General features: G+C 36.7%; 1 protein-coding gene across 1 annotated transcript in view; it reads left to right on the forward strand.

Annotated features, from left to right (window-relative positions):
- Positions 1 to 22921, forward strand: part of UMAD1 (UBAP1-MVB12-associated (UMA) domain containing 1) — a 265322-nt gene that overhangs the window by 212772 nt on the left and 29629 nt on the right. The window lies entirely within an intron of this gene.

Genomic DNA, 22921 nt, shown 5'->3' on the forward strand with positions numbered 1-22921 from the left:
AACTTTAAATTGTACTACAAAGCAATAGTTATTTTAAAAAGAATGTTATTGGAATAAAGACCTTCACGTCAGTGGAATAGGTGAATATTCAGGGAATGTTTCCCCAGATATACAATTAATTAATCTTTGATAAAGGGACAGGAAATGCAAACGGAGAAAGAAAAGCCTACTCAATTGAACAAGCTAGTATTGTTTCTCCTCTATCAGCCCAATGCCCCCCTGGTCTTGATGTCAGTTAATTGGGGAAGACTGATCTACACCATGTATTCATGAGTCTCACATCAAACATAAAGATAAGTATAGGACTAGAATGAAAACTGTATCAGGATACTACTACAGTGTTAAGAAGGTAATTTTTTAGGTAAAATGGTCAGGTAAAGTGGATTCAAATTATATTTTATAGATCCTTTCTATGGAAGTTGGCACACATGACAGGTTCAGGGACCATACATGGTGCTAGGGATCAAATTCCAGTCATCCATGTCCAAGTCAGGCTACCTAACAACTGTGTCATCTTTTGTCCTCCAGAATTTTATAGGTTCTAGGGATCAAATTACAGTCATCCATGTCCAAGTCAAGCTACCTAACAACTGTATCATCTTTTCTCTGCATATTTTATGATTGACATACTAAATATAATTATTTTAATAGGTTACATTTTTTAGACTCTTAACTAAGGACATTTTGAACTTTTGGATTATTACTGTAAATACTTCTTGGATACCTAATTTGCATAAAGCTCATGAAGCATTGTTTTTCTATATCTGAACATGTTGTGAAAATTTGCAGTTAAGACATTGTAATAACTTGCCTTAATGTACAGGTTTATTGTTTTGAAATTTGCTGAAATTCATAGACAATTATTTTAACCATATTTTTTCTATTGGTGGCATTATTTTCTACTGAGACTAGACTATAAAATGCACCATAATACATAATACAGTTAAGCTAAGGCTTGTTTTTAATTTTTAATTGACATAATATTGTCTTGCAAGACTGTTTTAGAGGTGCCTTTTCACTGTTCTTTCTTTGATTTTTTTGTTTTGTTGACCCTGTCTTTGAAATAATGTTTAAAGGTTATTCTTATGTTTAAATACTAATTAGCCCATTTACAAATCTATTACTTTTAACAAAATATTTCCTACACTTTTTCTTTTATTTTTTAAATTATTCTGACTCATACATAAGTACTATTTTCAAAATTGATCATTGCAGTATCATACAATACTACTGACTATATGGAAACTCCAGTAATAGAGGCATAACTATTTTGCAGAAGATATCAGTATTTTTTTTTGATCCACACCCAATGATGCTCAGGAGTTACTACTGACTATGTACTCAGAAATTGCTCCTGGCTTGGGGGACCATATGGGATGCTGGGGGATTGAGCCCTGGTCCATCGTAGGCTAGTGCGGGCTAGGCAGACACCTGAGCCAACACACAGGCCCTAAGATATCAGTATTTTTAGAAATTCTTAATACAGGGGCCAGAGAGATAACATGAAGGTAAGGCATTTGCCTTTCATGCAGAAGGTCATCGGTTCGAATCCCGGCATCCCATATGGTCCCCTGTGCCTGCCAGGAGCAATTTCTGAGCATGGAGCCAGGAGTAACCCCTGAGCACTGCTGGGTGTGACCCAAAAACCACACACACACACACACACACACACACACACACACAAAGAAATTCTTAGTACATCGAAAAGATTGTCAACAATTATTCAAGTGAATGTATTAATCTTATTTTTGCTTTTTTTAAAGTAAAAATTAAGAAGTTATAATTCTTAAAGAAAGTGCTCTAAGAGGAATATGAGATCTGACAATGCTCTGTTACAAGAAATATGGATTATAGATGAAGACCTCTGAGTATGCTCATTTTGAGTTGCTTTTGTTTTGAGGCTACACTGGGCAGTACTCAGGACTTGTTCCTGGTGGGCTCTGGACCCAAAATTGAAACTAAATTTTTCTAACAGTTAATATGGAGAAATAAACTGGCATTCATGTACAGTTTCTTTATATTTTCAGTTTGAAATATTCAGATTTGAGAAATAATGACATGTATCACTTATTTTTCCTCTAATGATCACCTCTGCTTCAACTCATTTTTTTAGTTAAATAATTTTTATTTTGACCAAAGTAGATTACAGATCTTTCACAGTAATATTTTAGGCACATAGTCACATTGAACCAGGGGTATTCCCACCACCAGAGTTGTCCTCCCTCCACTCCTGTTCCCAGCATACATCCCATATACCCCTCTTTTGACTGTTGGTCTGCTAGTATAAGTGGTCCCCTCTGTGTCTAGCTTGTTGTAGATTGGGTTTAGATTCTGTTGTCATTGGCTTTGGATTTGGCATTTAAGTATGATCATTTTATATTTCTACTCAATGTTCATACATCTGTTTGATCTTGGTACACTCCATTATTTTACCCCTCAATTAGTGAGGCAGAACAAGATGGTTCAAGTTATGTGGTTCTGTTTGAAGGGAAGAAAAAAGAAAGAAATATATGGGGGGGAGGCAAAAATCAAACAAGCAAAAAACAGGAGGAGTCCTTCTAGAGGCTATAAATATCCATTTAAGAGAAGGAAAGAAAAAGGAAGAAAAACATAAAAAGCAATACAAAAAAATCAAACTAAAGAAGCTAAAAAGCACCACAGCAATAAAGAAGCAACCAAACAATAACTATAGTCCCAAAATAAAAACAAAACAAATCACACAAAAAGGGAAAACCAACTATAACAACAACAGTAACAAAAAATTAATTTGTGCCTTTTTTTTTTTTTGCATAGGCACAGTAAATATTGGGGAGATTAGAAAGGGAATTCCCTTGGCCTAACAGATACAGGGTTTCTCCACCCTTGAAGCATACTGTCATGAGAATAACTAAAGACTCCGAACATGTTCTTTTTCTCCTCCTTAGGTCCTTTTGTGGTGTCTGGAAACTTTCTGCTCAGTTGTAGATGATAAAATCAGGCCTCTGTAACTAGAGATCTCATTATTTGCACAGGTCATAGGATGGAGACTGGAATGAAGTCTTTAAGTTTCTAGAAGTTCTGTTCCAATACTGTAGTTTTAATCAGTCTTCTGTAGTTGGTGGTCTTGGTTTTTGCCCCGATCCTAGTACAAAGCCTAGGATAGACTCTTTTATTATGTTTCCAGAAGTTCTGCTCAGTTGCAATTGTCTCAGTTAGGCCTCTGGAATTAGAGATCTTGGTTGTTGTACAGGTCATAGGCCAAAGCCTAGACTAGAGTCTTTTTCATTGGTCCTGGGATAGGTTCTACCCAGTCATGGTTGTCACAGTCAGTCTTCTGAAGTTAGCAGTCTTGGCTTTTGCAGATCAAAGGATGACGTGTTTTCTGATTTCATCTTATTGTTAGGTGGTGAGGTAAGACAATCTGCTCTTAGACCATTTCCTCATTGTCAGGATGTCTTATCAAAACTGGCACATACTGGTGTCATAGCAGTATTAAGAATGTCCCAGAGGGAGTTTGGTTCCTGGAGCTGTTGCAGAGAACTGTGTCATATCTATGTCTGAGATCTAGGGTTTGAGGTTGGATGGTTGCTGTCTAATCACATGGAGTCTAAGTTAGGACCACATGACATATTCAACTCATTTTTTTTAACTTTTAATTTTCATTTCTTTTTATTTTATTTTTATTGTGATCAATGTGAATTACAAGTCTTTCACAGTTATATTTAAGGTGCACAATGACAGTAAATTAGGGCCATTCCCACCACCAGTATTGTCCTCCTCTGTCCCTATACCCAGCATGTATCCCATACATTCTCCCTTTCCCCCTGGACTGCTAGTGTAACATTTATTTTCATTTCTCTAAAAGATACTACATACGGGGGCTGGAGAGATAGCATGGAGGTAAGGCTTTTGCCTTTCATGCAGAAGAATGGTAGTTTGAATCCCAGCATCCCATATGGTCCCCTGAGCCTGCCAGGAGCGATTTCTAAGCGTGGAGCCAGGAGTGACCCCTGAGCACTGCCGGGTATGATCCAAAAACCAAAAAAAAAAAAAAAAAAAAAAGATGCTACATTGTCAAACAGAATTGGATTGGTCTTTCATGGTATAAATTCAATTCATAGCCAAACTCTCAATCACCATTCAATGGATGATGACCCAGTAGCCAGCAACCCCCGGCCAGCATTAAACTCCCCCCCCCCCCCATTACAGGGTGTGTGTGCGCTGGGAACAGGAGCAAAGGGCTGCTCTTGGTTTCTTGTGGAAGGAGTAAGGCAGATGGAGAGTCACCTGGAGACTATCCTCCACACTGGCCACTTCTTTCCACAGAAGCCCATCCTGGTGAGTGCCCACCAGCCCCAGACAGCTGCCTCCCCACATCTATTTCAACTCTTTAAAATAGCTTGTTGGGTTTCAGTTCAGTATGCAAACCTTTAAGCTGTCTTTTGTAGTTTCATAAGAGCTGTTAGTCTAGAATTTAGTGGATTTTTGATACTCATTTTGTTTTCATATATTCTTTTTCCTGATTTTTTGGAACTCTTTTTGTGAGGAAATGCTATGATTTGACCAATTAGTCATAGACAACTTTTGATTTCATAATTTATTATTTTGAAATGCTATTTTTCAAATTACACAGATGTCAATATCTCACTGTTAGGTGATGTGGCAGATAATTAGTTCTTCAGAATCTTCAGAATCAAACATTACATTAGGGTGGCAGGATTATAACGTGATCAGGGAAAACAGTATATAAATGCATGTTAGTAATGACAATTAAACCCAGTCTTTAGGATTCAACCCCTGTTTTTTGTAATATAATTTTATTTGCATTTTTACTAGTTTTTACCAGAAAAAAGAATAAATAACCTTACTTGTAACTTCAGATTTTATTAACAGAAAAACCTTAGGTGTAATTAAGGACATGTTTTGGTGGTTGTTTCTTAGTGAAATTTAACTACTCTGTTTAATGCAGCCGTTCCTTGCCAAATGTGACTTATTAACACTTTAAGTTGTAAAATAAATGCTTGATTTCAAAGATGTGATTTTAAAAGTGACTTTGCTTTGTGTTAGGGTAACATCTGGTAGTGCTCAGGAATTATTCCTGGTGGACTCGGGATCAACTACAGTGCTGGGGATAGAGCCTGGGTTGGCCATGTGCAAGATAAGTGCCCTACGTAGATTTTTAAATGTCTCACAATATTTATATTGATTTCATGTTGCCATAATACTTTGATATACTGAATTAGATAATAGAGTATTAGGCTAATGTCTTTTACTTTAAATGCATTACTGGGGCTACCACAAAATTTAATTATGTAGTTGGCTCATGTTAAAGTTCGGCTAGAAAATGTCCCTCTAATTGATTTTTTAAAATTCTCCAAATGTTTGCTTAATGCTTTCTATTTTTTTTGTTTGTTTTGTTTTTCGGGCCACACCTGTTTGATGCTCAGGGGTTACTCCTGGCTAAGCGCACAGAAATAGCCCCTGGCTTTGGGGGACCATATGGGATGCCTGGGGATCAAACCGCTGTCGCGATCTTTCCTTGGCTAGCACTTGCAAGGCAGATACCTTACCTCTAGCGCCACCTTGCCGGCAATGCTTTCTATTAAAGGTATATTTGATTCATATTTTAAACTGTTAGAACAGTCATTTGTTTTAGAAATTTGAAAAGCCTAATAATAATAATAATATTGCTGTTTTTAAAGGGCTACAAATGGAGCAGCTGTTCTTTGGGATTGCCAACCTTGATTCAGCTGACTGATACTAATCAATAGATAGTTATGAAGAGAATCATAATATTTTGCTTTAATGCAGACTAAGTAAATGTACTGTTCCTAGTATTTTCTTTCCACCTCTCCTTCTTTTTTGTTTTTGTTTTTTGGAGCCACACCTGGTGACACTCAGGGGTTACTCCTGGCTATGTGCTCAGAAATCTCTCCTGGCGAGATGAAGTCATGAAATTTTCCTATACATGGATGTACATGGAATCTATCATGCTGAGTGAAATAAACCAGAGGGAGGGATGGAGGTAGAGAGGAAGGGGGAGAGAGAGAGAGAAAGAGAGAGAGAGAGAGAGAGAGAGACACAGAATAGTCTCACTCATCTATGGGTTTTAAGAAAAATAAGTCATTTTTGCAACAATCCTTATAGACAATGAGAGGAGAGCTGGAACTTCCAGCTCACTCCATGAAGCTCATCACAAAGAGTGGTGAGTGCAGTTATAGAAATAACTACACTGGGGGGCCGGGCGGTGGCGCTAAAGGTAAGGTGCCTACCTTGCCTGCGCTAACCTTGGACGGACCGCGGTTCGATCCCCCGGTGTCCCATATGGTCCCCCAAGCCAGGAGCAACTTCTGAGCACATAGCCAGGAGTAACCCCTGAGCGTTACTGGGTGTGGCCCAAAAACCAAAAAAAAAAAAAAAAAGAAATAACTACACTGAGAACTACCATAATCATGTGAATGAATGAGGGAACTGGGAAGCCTGTCTAGTGTACAGGTGGAGGTGGGATGGGATGGAGGGAGATTTGGGACATTGGTGGTGGGAATGCTGCACTGGTGAAGGGGGGTGTTCTTTACATGACTGAAACTTAATCAAGATGTTTATATAGGGGCTGGCGAGGTGGCGCTAGAGGTAAGGTGTCTGCCTTGCAAGTGCTAGCCAAGGAAGGACCGCGGTTTGATCCCCCAGCGTCCCATATGGTCCCCCAAGCCAGGGGCATTTTCTGAGCGACTAGCCAGGAGTAACCCCTGAGCATCAAACGCGTGTGGCCTGAAAAACCGAAAAAAAAAAAAAAAAGATGTTTAAATAAAGGAAAAAAAAGAGAAATCTCTCCTGGCTTGGGGGACCATATAGGACACCGGGGATCAAACCGAAGTCTGTCCTGGGTCAGCCACATGCAAGGCAAATGCCCTACCGCTGCACTATCCCTCCAGCCCTCCACTTCTCCCTCTTGATAGCTTTTACATAATTAATGATTTTATGGTAACATAAATTAACATAGGTTTTCAAAGAACCACTGCAAGTATTACATTAACAATTATGTCATAAATTATTGTTTATCTTTTTTACAAGTCTTAAATAATACTATGATTACTAGTTATTTATTATAACTTATTATTACTAGTTATTACTGATAATAATTTCCATCCCAAATGTGATTTTTGCTATAGTTCTTTTATAAGAAACCAGCTGAAATAGAGCCTACACACTATATAAATAGAAAGTAAACATTTCTTTTGTATAAAAAAATAAGGTACAGATTTGTTTTCACTCTAACCTCTTTAAGTTATAAACTAATACAAACCTTAAGTACTTTAGAGCACCTCTATATGAGAATATATGAGTCATTACGGTGGTCAAAGATTGGTCATTGGAGAGTTGTTGGTAATAGTTGGTAATAGTTGTTGTAAAGGTCATTCTGTGAAAGTAAATGTACTATTAGTTGAATCATCTACTGTCTCTCAAAAACTAGTAAATCAGTCTCATTCCAGATAACACCCAAGTTGGATAGTTTAAGCAATCTTTTGTATTTCAAGCAAGAGTCCATACAATTAGCATGAAATAAGAGAGCACTTTTTAAATTTCATGAATAAGGGCTCTTTTTCTCCAGCTATTAAGCATGCAAGGTGGATGTCTGTATCTCTCCAGTAGACAATTTGGTTTCTAGCAAAGTAGCTCCCCAGTTGATATCTGTGACTTAATGAGGAAAGATGGCTGGAAAAAAGAAAAGTGAACTTAAAGTGTGAAAAAATTAACCACAAGATTCTAAGATTTGGACAGTTGGCCTTTCCACCTTGCCCTAGGCTGAAGAAAAAAAAAAGGTCCTGGTATATTTTTATCTGACTGTTAATTAAGGACATATTAGTAAGATCTCCCTGAACATGAAAATTTTTTTCAGTTATCTTTTCTGTCATTTATCACAGAATTATGACTTGTCAGGGAAAAATTGTGTATCTAGTCAGAGATGTTTCTATAGGCTTTGGAGTGATTTGTGCTTTAGAAGTACTGTTTTTAGGTTTTAGTAATTATGAAATGTTAGTGAACATTAGTCTTTCTTTAAAAAATGTATAACCTATATTTTTAGTAAGGAACCACCCACTCTTGCTATTTTTAACTAAGGGCACAGGTTTTAAAAGATAAGATTCTCAGTATTGTAGGGAAGAATTTATAATTTAGTTGCTATTAAAGCTCATATTTTTATAGTCGTATGCTTCATAATACTTTCATATACAGTTAGTAACTTTTCTTATTTTAGGATAGCCTAAATGTCACAAATAAGATGAATATATCATTGAATCAGTGTTTCCTCCATAAGGCAGCATAACTAGGAAACCCTGATTTAGTAAATAAAAACACTAGGTGCACTGTTTAATTTTAGATAAACAAATATAATTTTGTTGTGACTGTCATGCCTAATCATGCTTTGGGGTCATGGGATGCTGGGAATAGAACTCAAAGCCTCACATATACTCCACTACTTTCAAGCCACATTCCTAGACCTTAAAAGGATACTCTTTTTTTTGGGGGGGGGGCACACTTAGCAATGCTCAGAGGTTGCTCCTGGCTCTGTACTCAGGAATGACTACTGGCAGTGCGTGGGGGACTACAACCAGGTTGGTCACCTGCAAGACAAGCACCCTATCCACTGTGCTATCTCTCTAACCCCCAAACAGATACTTTTAAGAATAAAACTTGTCCCAGGAAATACAGTGTCATATTTGATTGAAAATTTGTCAGTGTTTATAACTCTCATTATTCCTCAAAGAATTCTTGAGTCTGATAAATTCTGTGCTTGATCATTCTGCACAATGTACTTAAAGATCATACTACTCTAAATATCTAAATTCTTGAATATCATAACATAGTCTTGAAGCCCAAAGTGTTTCAAGTTTGCTTTTTTTTCACTTAGCACATATTTTTTGTGGAGATAATGGGCACACTCAATTTTCACCTTGCCTACTTCTCTTATTAAAAGATAACACTGATTTTTTTTTTTTAAACCAAAGAGGATACCTAAGGCAGACTTCAAATTCACTGCATCCAACTCTTTTTATATCAGGTAATAAGCTATCTCTAGCAGTATAATTACAGAGTAAAAGAACTTTAAAAGAGCGAATTAGAGAACATTCACATTTCCTGTTTGCTTTGTAAAGGGAGTAGGGGTGTGGGGTGAAAAGTGGCTTCCACTTTTTTCAAGAGAACGTGTGTATTGTTTTCTTGACTGACAAGTATGTATGCACTCTGATATCTCCCTAGTAAGATCCTCTTCGTCCTTGAAAGTTCAGTACAGATATAATTTGCGAATGAAATATTTTAGCTTCTCATGCTTCTTCCTCCCCTACCTCCACCTCTTGCATTTTACACAGCAGAGCCAGAGGACAGTTACTCAACACACAAGTCCTCCTCCCTTGTCTGCTCTATTACTGAGGTTTCCTAGGTGATATTCCTTCCTCCAGGCTTGCTGCCTTCCACACTGACAGGCAGCAGTGATTTTTCTCAAACAATAATCTTAATCATACCATTGACTCACCTTCAACATTACTTATCAGATAACATCCACACTGATTAACATGGCATTCGGTGCCTATTTGGGATCTCCTTAATTCTCCCTTCTCCTACATCTTTGCATGTGCTTGATGCCACAACAATCACAGATATTTAGAGTGCTTCAAGCATATCATGCTGTTCTGTATCTTGAGCTTTCTGTGCATTGTTTTCCTTGACTGACATGCATGTCCCTCTCTTTTCTCCCAAGCAAAGTCCTATTCATCCTTAAAAATTCAGTACAGACTTTATTTGCTGTGTGATTTTTCTTGAGATAATTCCATTGTTCTACTTGAACTTTTGTGGTTTGTGAAGTTCTTGATATCCCACACATCACAGTATCGTGTAATGGTTTATTTATATGCCTATTTCTTGTATAAGTTTTTTTGAGGACAAGATATTATCACCATAAGTTTTAGGTTTGCAGTGTCTAGTACAGGAGCCAAGAAAATATAACAAGTACTTGAGAAGTGTTTGAATACCAGAATGGATTATCTATTGATTAGGTAAAACTAAATAAATCCAGCCTTGTTGAACTGGTTCTGTGATTTAGCTGCCTGCTATTAGTTTTGTTCTTTCTTTTGTAACAAGCAGCAAATGTAAATGTCACTCTCAGTTTTCAACCAAATAGTTTATCAGTGCTGTTTGTTAGTTAAATAGAATGTGTTATAGAATAAATAAAAGGCACTTCCATAGAGAAGTGGCCATGTTATGTTAGAGGGCCCCCATGTTATGAAATAACTTAAGTTTGCCTTTCACACCCTTTTCCCTCAGCCCCTGCATCTCTATACCTTTCCACTCTTCCTGCTGGGAGAAGATTGTGAGGAGGAAGAGATCCTGAATGTAACAATCTGACAGCCCCTTTTTTGAATAGTTATCTAGCCAGAAACCTTATCTTTCTTATGTTCTCTCTATCCCCTCAGAACCTAATCAGTCAGTAACTTTAATAAGTTACTTCACAGTGAGTTCTTCAATTAGATATATGACCTAAAGTGTATTTTTTCTCAGGTAGTATTTGCTTTTTAATAGGCCGTATTTCCTTTTTAGTTCATAATAATGAACAACATTACATTATATACTTTAGAGCAAGTATATATTTTATAATACCAAGAAAGTAATCTTTTTGGAAAATCTTGAGTGTTGAATTAATTATTAATTTAAAAGAGTCCTAGTAGTGCATGGATGGATGGTGAGGCCTTTCTCAGTCTGGCCCAGCACCTGCAGCCCCTACAGCCTATGGGTATCAGGGTGACAGTGAAGAAATGATCCACGGGCAGGCAGATGAAGTTTCAGGAGACACTAAGCTTTATTACAAGGCTCTAACCACCTTGTGCATTTTCCTCATATGACCTTTAAACTAAGTAGCCTCTCTGCATCCTCTGCCTCCATCCTGTTTCCTCTCTACCTGCTGGAGCTTCCTTGCTGGGTTTGACCCTCACCCCTCCCCTTAGGCCACTCTTAGTTACCAACCACAGACCCCTCCCATCTGTGGGAGGGTCTCCCTTTCAGGTGAGATAGGCAGGAAGTTGGGGGAGGAATAAAACTTGAGGGTCACATCCTTGGGACATGCTTGGGATCAAATTCAGGTATTTACACATGTAAACCACGTGCTCTACTACTGAGCCATTTCCTCTCAACTTAAGTAATATAGTTTTAAAAAATTACAGACTTAGCATGAAAATTTATAACTTGTTTTACTTATAAGCTAAAAGATAACTTTTGAAAGATGTAATGGAATACAAGAATCCTAATTCAAAGCTCTCTAGAGTGCAATGTGGAACATTTCGGTACCAGTCAGTTGTAAAAGAATATTTGTCTCAATAGCACATTAAGACAAAGATGTAATTCTATATTTACTACATACATTCCAACTCACATGTATATAAAATTAGCTGATGTAAATATAAATAACAACTCTCATAGACTGCTTATAGAATTATATTTTAACAAAAATTGTCATCCTTTTCTGGCAAACAAAAGGATTTTAACATCCTTTTGTTTTACATCCATTTTAATACCATTTTCAAATGGTCCTCTTTTATATCTATTGGGTTATTGGATAATGTTCAGAACTTGTAGAACAAAGGACTCCTTTTCATTCACCACTGACACCTTGCTTGGGAAAATCCTTTCAGTGACTCATTTGCATTCCTAGCCTACTGATATGGGAAGTAAAGGATTTTTTGATAGTTACTGGTTAGGTTAAGAATAAAATAAAAGATGATTTTTAGACTTATGGTATCATGGATGTGTATACACATTTGTCACTTAGTTATTCCCATTTTACCAGGAGCACCACTAGATATGACCCCAAAAATGATCAGAGTTGAAAGAACGGGCACTCAAAAAAGTAAAATGCTAGGTGATTTGGCAAATAGGAGTCTTAAGCCTAAATTCAGATATATTAAGCTCCAGGTAAAACATTGAGTCTCCAGGGCCAGAGAAATATTATAGTGACAGGGAATTTGCATTTGCCTTGCAAGCAGCAAAAACTCTTGCAACCTGGGTTCATTACCCGGCATCCTTTATCCTTCCCAGAGCTCCACCAAGGAATATGCTCTAAACTCTGCCTGAAGTGGCCCCAAAATCAAAATAAAACACTTAATTTCCAAGTCATTAATTCAGAAATGGTTGCTACAGCTCTGTTTCCAGGTTACCCAGAGTTCCTGGATTTGAGCTCACTACAACTAGGTCAATCTTTGGTCCATCCCTGAAGGCTTCTGTTGTATGCAAGACTTTGATCTAAAAAAGGAAACAGCTCCTGACTTTGCTTGCCCTCCCACCTGCCTTCTGTCTTCTTACTCTTGGGCAGTAGCCTTTTCTCCCAAATTCTTTACACAATCAATGGTGCAAACTCACAAAGAAAAAGTGTGATGATAATCATGCAAATATGAGACTAACCTTAGTTCCAGCTGAAAGGTAATTTAAGAAAATTATTCCACAATTTTAGAAAGATAGAACAGTGTTACTAGAAGAACAGATTTTAATGATATCACTTTGACCATATATGGTCATGTCATTTTCTTAGGAAAAATTTTTCCCTTGATTGAAGTATCTATCTTCCAAACATTATCGATTGTTCTAATATAGAATATTATTTTGAGTAGCTCTCACATGGAATTTAATCTTGGATACAGCCGCTAACAAATTTTTCACAACAAATTTAAGTAAGGGTAAATTATTTAAGAAATTGAATTTTATTTTGATGAAAATTTAAAGTGATCATTTAATGAACAGTAGCACTTTCTTACATGCCTGCATTGAACAGAGAATCAAGTGACAATCCAGTAACTTCAGTAACTTTCACGCTTGGAAAACAGGTGCTTCTATTTGACTTTCATTATTTCTTGTTCATATGTGGCAGTCCAGGACCTTATATATGCAAAATATGTGTTCCCATTGATCACATTTATATCCTTGGTCTCTTAGCTATAATTCTTATTCTCTACTCTGTTTATAAGTTTCTTCATCCCTGGCAAAGTGTGAAAGAGGCATATGAATATACCAGAAGTGCAAATAATTTAAGTCACTGAAAACCTAAAACTAGTTTTCCTTTTGTTTTCCTTCTGTTCCTGTAAATAAATAGGAAAAATAAAAATGCTGAACCTTACCTAGATGTGGATTTGGTGAAATAGTACGTTTTGGTTTTGTTTTAAAGAATGATACCTCCCAGGGTTGGAGAGATAGCATGGAGGTAAGGTGTTTGCCCGGCATACTATATGATCCCTCAAGCCTGCCAGGAGCAATTTCTGAGTATAGAGCCAGGAGTAACACCTGAGCGCTGCTGGGTGTGACCCAAAATAAAAAAAAAAAAAAGAATGATACCTCCCATTCATATTTTGATATAATTTTAAATGTGTAAAAGTTATGACTATGGCTTAGTAGCAGAGTGCTGCATTCTTTCTGTTCATTTAACCTGGATTCAATTCCCAGAGCCACAAAAATATGTGTATATGCATACTTTCATGGGGAAAAATATTAGAGTGTATAGAGTATACTAGTTTGTTTACAGAGTATGGACTAGTCCTAATAAAATGTGAGAGAATATCTGATTCTCTCAAAGGAAGGATTTATCTGCAAGGCAGTCAGAGTCCTTTTCCTCACATTTAATTATTCACTGGGTCCTTCAAATAGTCTCTTGTTTGTCCTCTCCTATGCCAGGACCAGAGATCAAACTCTTATCATCTTACATCTGATTTATTACAGAGCTTCCTGACTGATCTATCTTTCTTCTAACTTTGCCTTTTTCAATTGTTCTTTTCAAGGTGTCAGCATTTTCTCTCTAAAAAAATGAAAGAAAAAGTTGATTTACCTTCTTTCTCTCCCCCATTCAAAAATCTATATTTACCTGTTAATTAACAGAAAAGTACAAAGCTTAGCCTGGTATTTGCCAGGCCCTTGTTGGATTGCATTTTTCCTCCAATCTGCTAGTTTTACTTATACGGGCCCAGCTCTCATGCTTGCTTCTTGAAGCAGATTGAGAGTGCAGTACCCTTTCCCACAACAGTCATAAACAGAGCCTACCCTCTCCCATGGAGCCTAGTACTGAAAGAGATTAACCCAGAACATTTTTTCACTCTGCTCTTAGAAGACAGTTTTTCAACCTGGGTTCTCCTACACTCTATTGATTTTCTGTCTCTCTATTAGGCATTTTTTACAAGTCCAGTCTAGTGTTTCTTTCTTTCCTCTGCCACAAGTTTTTCTTTTATGCTCTGAGCCCACTAAGTTTTTATAAGTAGAAACAGTATTGCTGAGTCTTATCTTCAGCATGCTATTATTTTCCTTGTTTATAACATTTATTGTTTTCTTTATTGTATCAGATATTGCCCCCAAAACTTCTCAGGAAGAAACGTAGTAGGACTTGAGTGGAATATAAATAAATACATGACTAGAGAATGTCCTGTTCATCTCTGTTTCTTCAGTACTACTATTACTAAATAAGTGAATTGAGCATATTAGTATTGTTACATTATTTTAAGTATCTTTATGGAGAAAATATAATTTTTTATGGATCTGCAGATCACCCCAACTTTTTCTGATATGGGGCTAAAATAATAATAATTGAGTTCTTAAAATGTATATTTGTTGGGCCCGGAGAGATAGTACAGTGGCGTTTGCCTTGCAAGCAGCCGATCCAGGACCAAAGGTGGTTGGTTCGAATCCCGGTGTCCCATATGGTCCTCCGTGCCTGCCAGGAGCTATTTCTGAACAGACAGCCAGGAGTAACCCCTGAGCACTGCCGGGTGTGGCCCAAAAACCAAAAATAAATAAATAAATAAATAAATAAATAAATAAATAAATAAATAAATAAATAAATAAATAAATAAATAAATAAATTTAAAAAAATGTATATTTGTCACTCTTTTGTTTGGGGAATGCTCCCAGGATCATGTGGACCTAGAGATTGAACATGGACCTCTTGCATACGTGCAACTTATTGAGTTATTTCTCCATCTAATTTTTAAATTAAGATTTCACAAGTCTGTGCCGGAGAGATAGTACAATAGATAAGGCACTTGCCTTGTACGTGACCAACCTCGCTTCTTCTGGGCACTGCCAGGAGTGATCTCTAAACATCAGTGTGTGTGGTCTAAAACCATAACAAGGTCCACAAACCACTAGTGATAAACATTTATGAGGAAAAATATTTTTAGTCAGAATTTCATTTGCTATATAAGTTCATAACATCTCAAGACAACGTGAATTTGACACTTTGAGCCTCATAAAGTCCTCTTCTCTTGATATGCAGATGATTCTCTATACTATTTTTTTAAATTAAGTGAAGTATTTAATCAAAAAGTCACTAAGAAACAAGACAAAGGTCTACTTCTGAGCTCCATTTTTTTTTTTTGGTTTTGGTTTTGGGGTCACAGACAGTGGCTCTCAGGGGTTACTCCTGGCTCAGTGCTCAGAAATCACTCCTGGCAGACAGAGGGGACCATATGGGTGCCAGGAATCCAACCAGGGTCCGTCTTGTGTTGGTTGAGTGTGAGGCAAAAGCCCTACCACTGTGCTATCGCTCCTGCCCCATAAGCTCCATTCTTGATTACCTCTCTGTTTCTTTAAATAAAGAAGTAAATGTAGTCTCCAGATCACACACATTTTCACTGTTCTGAAATTTGATTACTTAGTTTTCCATTCTACTTGTCTATTTTTAAGAGAATGTGAACTGGACTCCCAACTGAACCTCCCTGGTGACCTGGACCAGTGTTCAGGGCCCAGTGTGAGTAACTCTGATACCTTTTGTGGCTTTTTGACAATTACCTAACTTTCCTGTATTTTCTCATTGACACCGTTAAGATAATTGGCTTTCATACCTCATAGGAGTATTGTGAGATTAATTAGTGTTTGTAAAGTGTTTTCAGGATCACAATGGAAGGTATTAATTTGTAAGCATGGGGTATTTTTATAATTATTAGTAGTAATAGGGATGGTTGTTTAATGCAAATTTTTATCTAAGTGTAGTGTCATATTTTCAAAGGACAATTTATTTCTTTGTGACCAGATGTGGATACAATTAACCCTTTACCCTTTATTTTGGAGATACAATTAGCCAATTGTGTGTGCAATTAGATGTGTGTGCAGTTTTTGCCAGAACAACTAATTACAGCCTTGGTAAAAGTCCTTTTGAAAATGCTGGTCCTTTGAATCTTGACTGTCCTTATCTGTGTAATAAGCAAATTTGTGGTAAGTATATTTTAAAGCCAGGGAGGCTCCTGAATATTGAAGAATTGCTTTTGTGGTTACAGATGAAGATTTTACTTTCTTAAAGCCTTAGCTTTGTATTTTACCATCAAGCCTAAAAAGGCTTTTCACATAGCTCTTGTTTCAAAGGTTTTATTGATTTTTCCCCCTTAATCTTGACATTCAGCTGAAAGATTTTCCACAAACTGCATTCTGTGAAACAGGTATTTCTTTTGTAATTTTTTTCCTCCCTTGAAAATTCCATTTTCTTTCTATCTCTAATCCAAACGTATTATCTCATATTTCCCTTACTCACTAAATAGTGAGGAACAGATTACTTCTGATCCTCTCTTGCCAGATAAGTTCTTATGACACCATTTTATAGAGGACATTAATCACTGTAATGTAAGTTTTATTTATATAGAAGATTGGAAAGAATACCAATAGAGACCAGGAAGATACTGTTATATCCATTTTAACTTCACTGATATCCTGTTATTAAGTAAATGGGGAATGGTAGAAGCTTTTAATAGTCTTTATCAAGAGGTCTACTTTTGAACACTTCTCATCACAGATAATCCATGGATTAGACTTCATGTAAAATATATCCTACCATCTCTGCTTTGGGAGATTCAGAGAAGAGCAGAGTCACATGTCACTTTCTAGGAGCTTATAGTAAAGTGTTGAAGATAAGAGGGTTTTCAAGTCTGCAGACTGGTCTGAGCTATGCAAAGTGTTGGGAGGAGGGTGGCAACATTCAGTGGAAGATGTTGATAAATGGGTTATAGACAAGGAATATAATCTGTGTGAGAATAAGCACTGAGTTGCTAAAATGCAGTTTGGTGCAATAAAGAATGATTTTGCTAGAGTTTGTGGTAGAAAATAATACTTATTAGTCATCTAAGAGCCATATGTGGTGGGCTTGAAAAGTTGAGTAGAAAATTTATACTTTTGGGGCTGGAGTGGTGGCGCAGAGCAGTAAAGCATCTGCATTGCAGGCGCTAGCCTAGGATGGACCTCGATTCAATCCCCTGAGGTCCCATATGCCCCCCCCCCCAAGCCAGGAGCAATTTCTGAGCAGGTAGAGAGAAGTAACCCCTGAGCATTACTGGGTGTTCCCCCTTCCCCCAAAAAAAACTAAAAAAGAAAATTTATACTTAAATAAGTTGTCAATATTAAGTTATTTTAAGCTTTTGCTAGTGATATGAGATGATCAAAGCCAACTATAGATGAATAGCGCAAGGCATTGTAGTATATATACACAATGGGACACTATGCAGTTCTTAGAGCAAAATCATGCAATTTGCTGCAGTATGGATAGAGCTAGAGGATATCATGTTGAGTGAATTTAGAAAGAAAGGGATAGCTACAGAATTATTTTTCTCATACGTGGGATTTAAAGATAAACAAAATAGCAACAATAGTCCAGATAAAATGTAATGGAGAGACCTAATCTATACAATTGAAGGGAGGGATTTTAGTCTTTGGGAGGTAGGATTAATGGTAATGGAATTAGTATGTTAAAAATCATCGGAGAGATAGCACACCGGCGTTTGCCTTGCAAGCAGCCGATCAGGACCAAAGGTGGTTGGTTCGAATCCCGGTGTCCCATATGGTCCCCCGTGCCTGCCAGGAGCTATTTCTGAGCAGACAGCCAGGAGTAACCCCTGAGCATCGCCGGGTGTGGCCCAAAAACCAAAAAAAAAAAAATCAGTATTAATATTATTACAAACCACAATATCTAAAAATAGTTAAAATAATAAAGTAAGTGGGCCCCAGCACATCAGTGATCTTAACTGGGTAATGATCTGAGGAAAGGAAATGCATTCAAAGAGATGCCAACTAAGACCAAACTGTTACTAATGGGAATGACACTTCTTATATATATGAGGCATCCTGTGCAATTAGTATTTGTCATTGGAAATTGTCCTGTCATAGAGGTGAAAGAGTAAAAGTATCTTTCATTGAAATTGTGAGGCAGAGATAGAAGAATCAGTTTGGGATTACCCTACTAGAGTCCATTTATTTAAAAAAGACAAAGGTAGAACCAGAGCATTAGTTTAGAAGATAGAGCACTTGCCTTGCCTGAGGCAAGGCCAAATAGGATTTGATCTCATATGGTCCTCTGAGTGCACCAAGTGTGGTCCAAAAACAATAAAAATAAAAAATAAAAACAATAAAAATAAAAAAATAAAAGATTTGAATAGAATGTCCAATGTAACATTTCTGGAAACAATAATAGTTAATAATTATATCTTAGTTCAACAACAAAATTAATTTATATTTCTGGGGCATCCATACTCAGCAAGTAATTTAATAAAAAAGTATAAACAGGGGCTGGAGGGGATAGTACAGTGAGTAGGGTGTTTGCCTTGCACGCAGCCAACCCAGGCATGTCACCAACCCAGGTTCAACCCCAGCCATCCCATATGGTCCTGAGCTGCCAGGAGTGATTTCTGAGCACAGAGCCAGGAGTAACCCTGAGTGTTGCTGGGTGTGGCCTAAAAAAGTATAAACAGAAATTAAGTTCTTAGAGTCTGTTAAATATACACAAATAATGATAGAGAAGAAATGGGCATTTAAAAAATACCATTCACGGGGCCAGAGAGATAACACGGAGGTAAGGTGTTTGTCTTGCATGCAGAAGGTCGGTGGTTCGAATCCCAGCATCCTATATGGTCCCCTGAGCCTTCCAGGAGTAATTTTTGAGTGTAGAGCCAGGAGTAACTCCTAAGAACTGCAGGTGTGACCCAAAAACCAAAAAAAAAAAAAAAATACCATTCACTATAGTGCCACAGAAACTCAAATACCAATAGGACTATATTAAACTGAGAAGCTTCTGCATCTCAAAGAAAATAATGCCTAGGATACAAAAGCCACCACAGAATGGGAGAAGCTATTTACCCAATACCCATCAGATATGGGGCTATATCTAATATATACAAGGTACTGACAGAACTTAACATGAAAAAAAGTCTAACCCCATCAAAAAATGGAGAGAAGAAATGAACAGACAATTTCTCAAAGAAGAAATAAGATGGCCAAAAGGCACATGAATAAAAGCTCCACCTCACTAATCATCAGGGATATGAAAATCAAAACAACTATGAGGCACCATCTCAAGCCACAGAAACTGGCACACATCACAAAGAACAAGAACAATCAGTGCTGGTGGGGATGTAGGGAGAAAGGAACTCTCATTCATTGCTAATGGGAATGCCATCTAGTCCATCCCTTATGGAAAACAATATGGAGATTCCTCAACAACTGGAAATTGAGCTCCCATACTATCCAGCTATACCACTCCTAGGGAAAACCCTAGGAACACAGAAGACAATACAAAAATGTCTTCTGCACACCTATATTCAGTGTAGCATATTCCAGACAGGCTTTCTACTTACCTCATTTGTTGACATTGTTATGATAGTTGTCAGTGTAGTTATTTCTCTAATTGCACTCACCACTCTTTGTGGTGTGCTTCATATCATGACCTGGTCCTTCCAGCCCTCAACTCCAGACATTATTACAATAATGTCTTTTATTTTCTTAAAATCCATAGATGGGTGAGACTATTTTGTGTCTGTCTCCCTCTGACTTATTTCATTCAGCATAGTAGATTCCATGTACATCCATGAACAGGAAAATTTCATAATTTTATCTCTCCTGATGGCTGCATAATATTTCATTGTGTGTATGTCCCACAGTTTCTATAACCATTCATCTGTTGAAGGGCATCTTGGTTGTTTCCAGTGTCTGGCTGTTGTATAGTGCTGCAATGAATATAGGTGTGCAGAAGATGAGAATTCCTGGTAGCAAGTCAAAGACTCCTGAGCACAATTTGGAGACCCTCATCCCAAATAAAATATTAGCTTACAAATAATATAAATAAGATTATAGTGATTTACATGAAATCCATCAAAGCCTATAACATGACCAGGAAAGCTAAACAGTTAAAGGTGGTGGTATTTAATAACAAACTGAATTAATTACCTAAAGTTAAATTTGATAGAAACATAAAGAAGAAAAGAAAATGTTATCATCATTGTTAAAAGCTGAAATATACTTCTTGTATATATGCATATATATTTACATATATACATGCAAGTAGTCATGTTTTTTTTGAAGTCACCCTTTTATTTGTTTGGGAGCTTACTTGTGTGTTCAGGGATCACTCCTGACTGGGCTGAGGGAACCATATGTGATCCTGGAAATCCAATCCTGGTTAGCTGTGTGTAAGTGACTTTACTGCTATATCTGTCTCTCTGTCCTGAAGACATACATCTTTCTGAAAAGGACCAGATAAATACTTGTAGTCTTACCAGGGTATCACAATTTTATCTCTACACCATTCTTAGCTCTATGAATTATTTTACAATCAGTTGCAGGTATTTGACTCTCACAAAACACATACACACAGAGACACACACATACACACAAACAGCTAATATGTAATAATTTGAGCAACAGAATTAAGTTTAATATTGGCTACAAACATTTAAGCATATCAAGGAAATGCAGCTCACTTATAAAAAGACCATCATATTAGTATCAGTAAAATATTTTAAGCATATTATATAATCAGCATTATCTAGTCTGATAATAAAATAGTAAAACAGTAAAATATTAAATAGTAAAATCACTTTTAAAATGAATTTGTATTTACTTATGAAATAAAAAGATGGTCCCTATATGACCTATCTGCAAATCAAGGCCTAGATATTCATCTTAGAAGTTCTTAGAAGCACTAGTATACACAAGACACTTTTCTTATTATGATACTACATATATGCATCATCCATAGAATGAATAAATGGTACTTATTCAAAGATGGAATAATCTAAGGATATGAAAGTAGACTTAAGATTGCTTAAAATGATAGAATTAATGTTAATTCAATATTTAAAATATAAAGCAAACTGGAAAAACATGAAATTCTAAACAATACTAAATATATAGAGAGAGGGATATAAAGATATTTTATAAAACTATGAATAAAGGATGTATACAAAGTTCAGTATAAAATATCCCAGGCATTATTCCAAAAATAGGACCAACAAATTAATTTACATATCAAAATGATTGAGAAATATATAAATATTTTCAGATAATAATGCATCTATTTACTTTAAAAGTTGTTTGTCTAAATCTATACTAGGCTTTATTTTAAATGGGGGGTTTACTCCGAAGGTGCTATCTGGGCCACACTGGATGCGAGGGATTGAGCAGAAGGCAGGCACCTTACCCACTGTGGCTATCTCTCCATCCAAAGTCTATATTAGGCTTCAAAATAAATTCTAGTATAAAATAAACCCTCTTTATTCTATTAACTATTTGTAGCTCCTCTCTAATCCCAGTTGGAATTATTGCTATTGCCCTTGCAATAGGTAATGTTGACTTTGCTTTTACAAACCCATGTGTCTTCAGGTCCCACTGAATCCCCACTTCCCTGTCAAAACTCACATCACTGTGGATTATAGTGCCTTGCTCATTCCAGAATGATTAGGGGACAAACTTATTATATTACTTGGCATTTCCCATATGTGTTCATGCTAAATGCTACTTCATATTGAATACCTCAAATTAAACTCTCTGATCCTTTACGGCAAACCATCTACTTCTATTCATCATTTTGTTCTTTTTTAATATAGAATACATATGAATATGAGAATACATCAATGTGAACCATAAGAATTGACTGAATACCTAATGTACATAGGAACTAACATGTTATAATGGGCTGAGAAAATAGTGATTCAGTGGTTCCTTGAAAGACAATAAGCTATAGTTATTAAATATAATGTGTGTATCCAGTAAAGAGTAGTTTCTATTGTCATCATCATTATTATGGTTAATGATGGGAGCTGAAAATATCACTTAGTAGGTTCAAGCACCTACCTTGAAAATATGAATTTACAGGACCAGCGAGGTGGCGCTAGAGGTAAGGTGTCTGCCTTGGATATGCTAACCAAGGAAGGACCACGGTTCGATCCCCTGGCATCCCATATGGCCCCCCCAGGCCAGGGGCAATTTCTGAGCACTTAGCCAGGATTAACCCCTCAGCATCAAACGGGTGTGGCCCGAAAAACCAAAAAAAAAAAGAAAAGAAAAGAAAATATGAATTTACAAGTATGAGGCCCATGTTGAATCACTGGCACTGGAAATCAAACCTTTCCAAAGTAAACAGCGATTATAAGAGCAAAATTATTTTGGAAAATAATTCAAATGTTTTATTAAATTCTCAAAGTATTCCTACAAAGTATTTAACACCTCTAATTTTTGTTTTATTTTGGAGCCACACCCAACTACTTTCAGTGATCACTCCTAGCAGGCTTGGGTTACCATATGAGATGCCAGAGATCAAACCTGGGTCAGCTGCATACAAGGCAGGCACCCTATTTGCTGTACTATGAGTTTGGCCCAATACCTCTAATATTAGATGATCATCTAAGAAGATTTTTAATAGGATTTAAGAAAGAAAATAGTAATGTGGAAGTTAGCAATATTCTATTGATCCTTCCAGAGTAATACTAAATCAAGGAAGAGCTTCATTCCATGATGAATATACTGAATATACTGAAACTATAGGCCATCTAACAAACAAAGAATGACTATTAAAGGGGTCTGGGATAACCTATAAAGACACTCCCATGAGATTTTTGGTGGATTTCCTAGCAAAAATTTCACTGGTTAGAGAGAGTGGAATAACATATAGTAT

Source organism: Suncus etruscus, chromosome 1, assembly GCF_024139225.1.
Source record: "Suncus etruscus isolate mSunEtr1 chromosome 1, mSunEtr1.pri.cur, whole genome shotgun sequence".
NCBI classification, from domain to species: Eukaryota; Metazoa; Chordata; class Mammalia; order Eulipotyphla; family Soricidae; genus Suncus; species Suncus etruscus.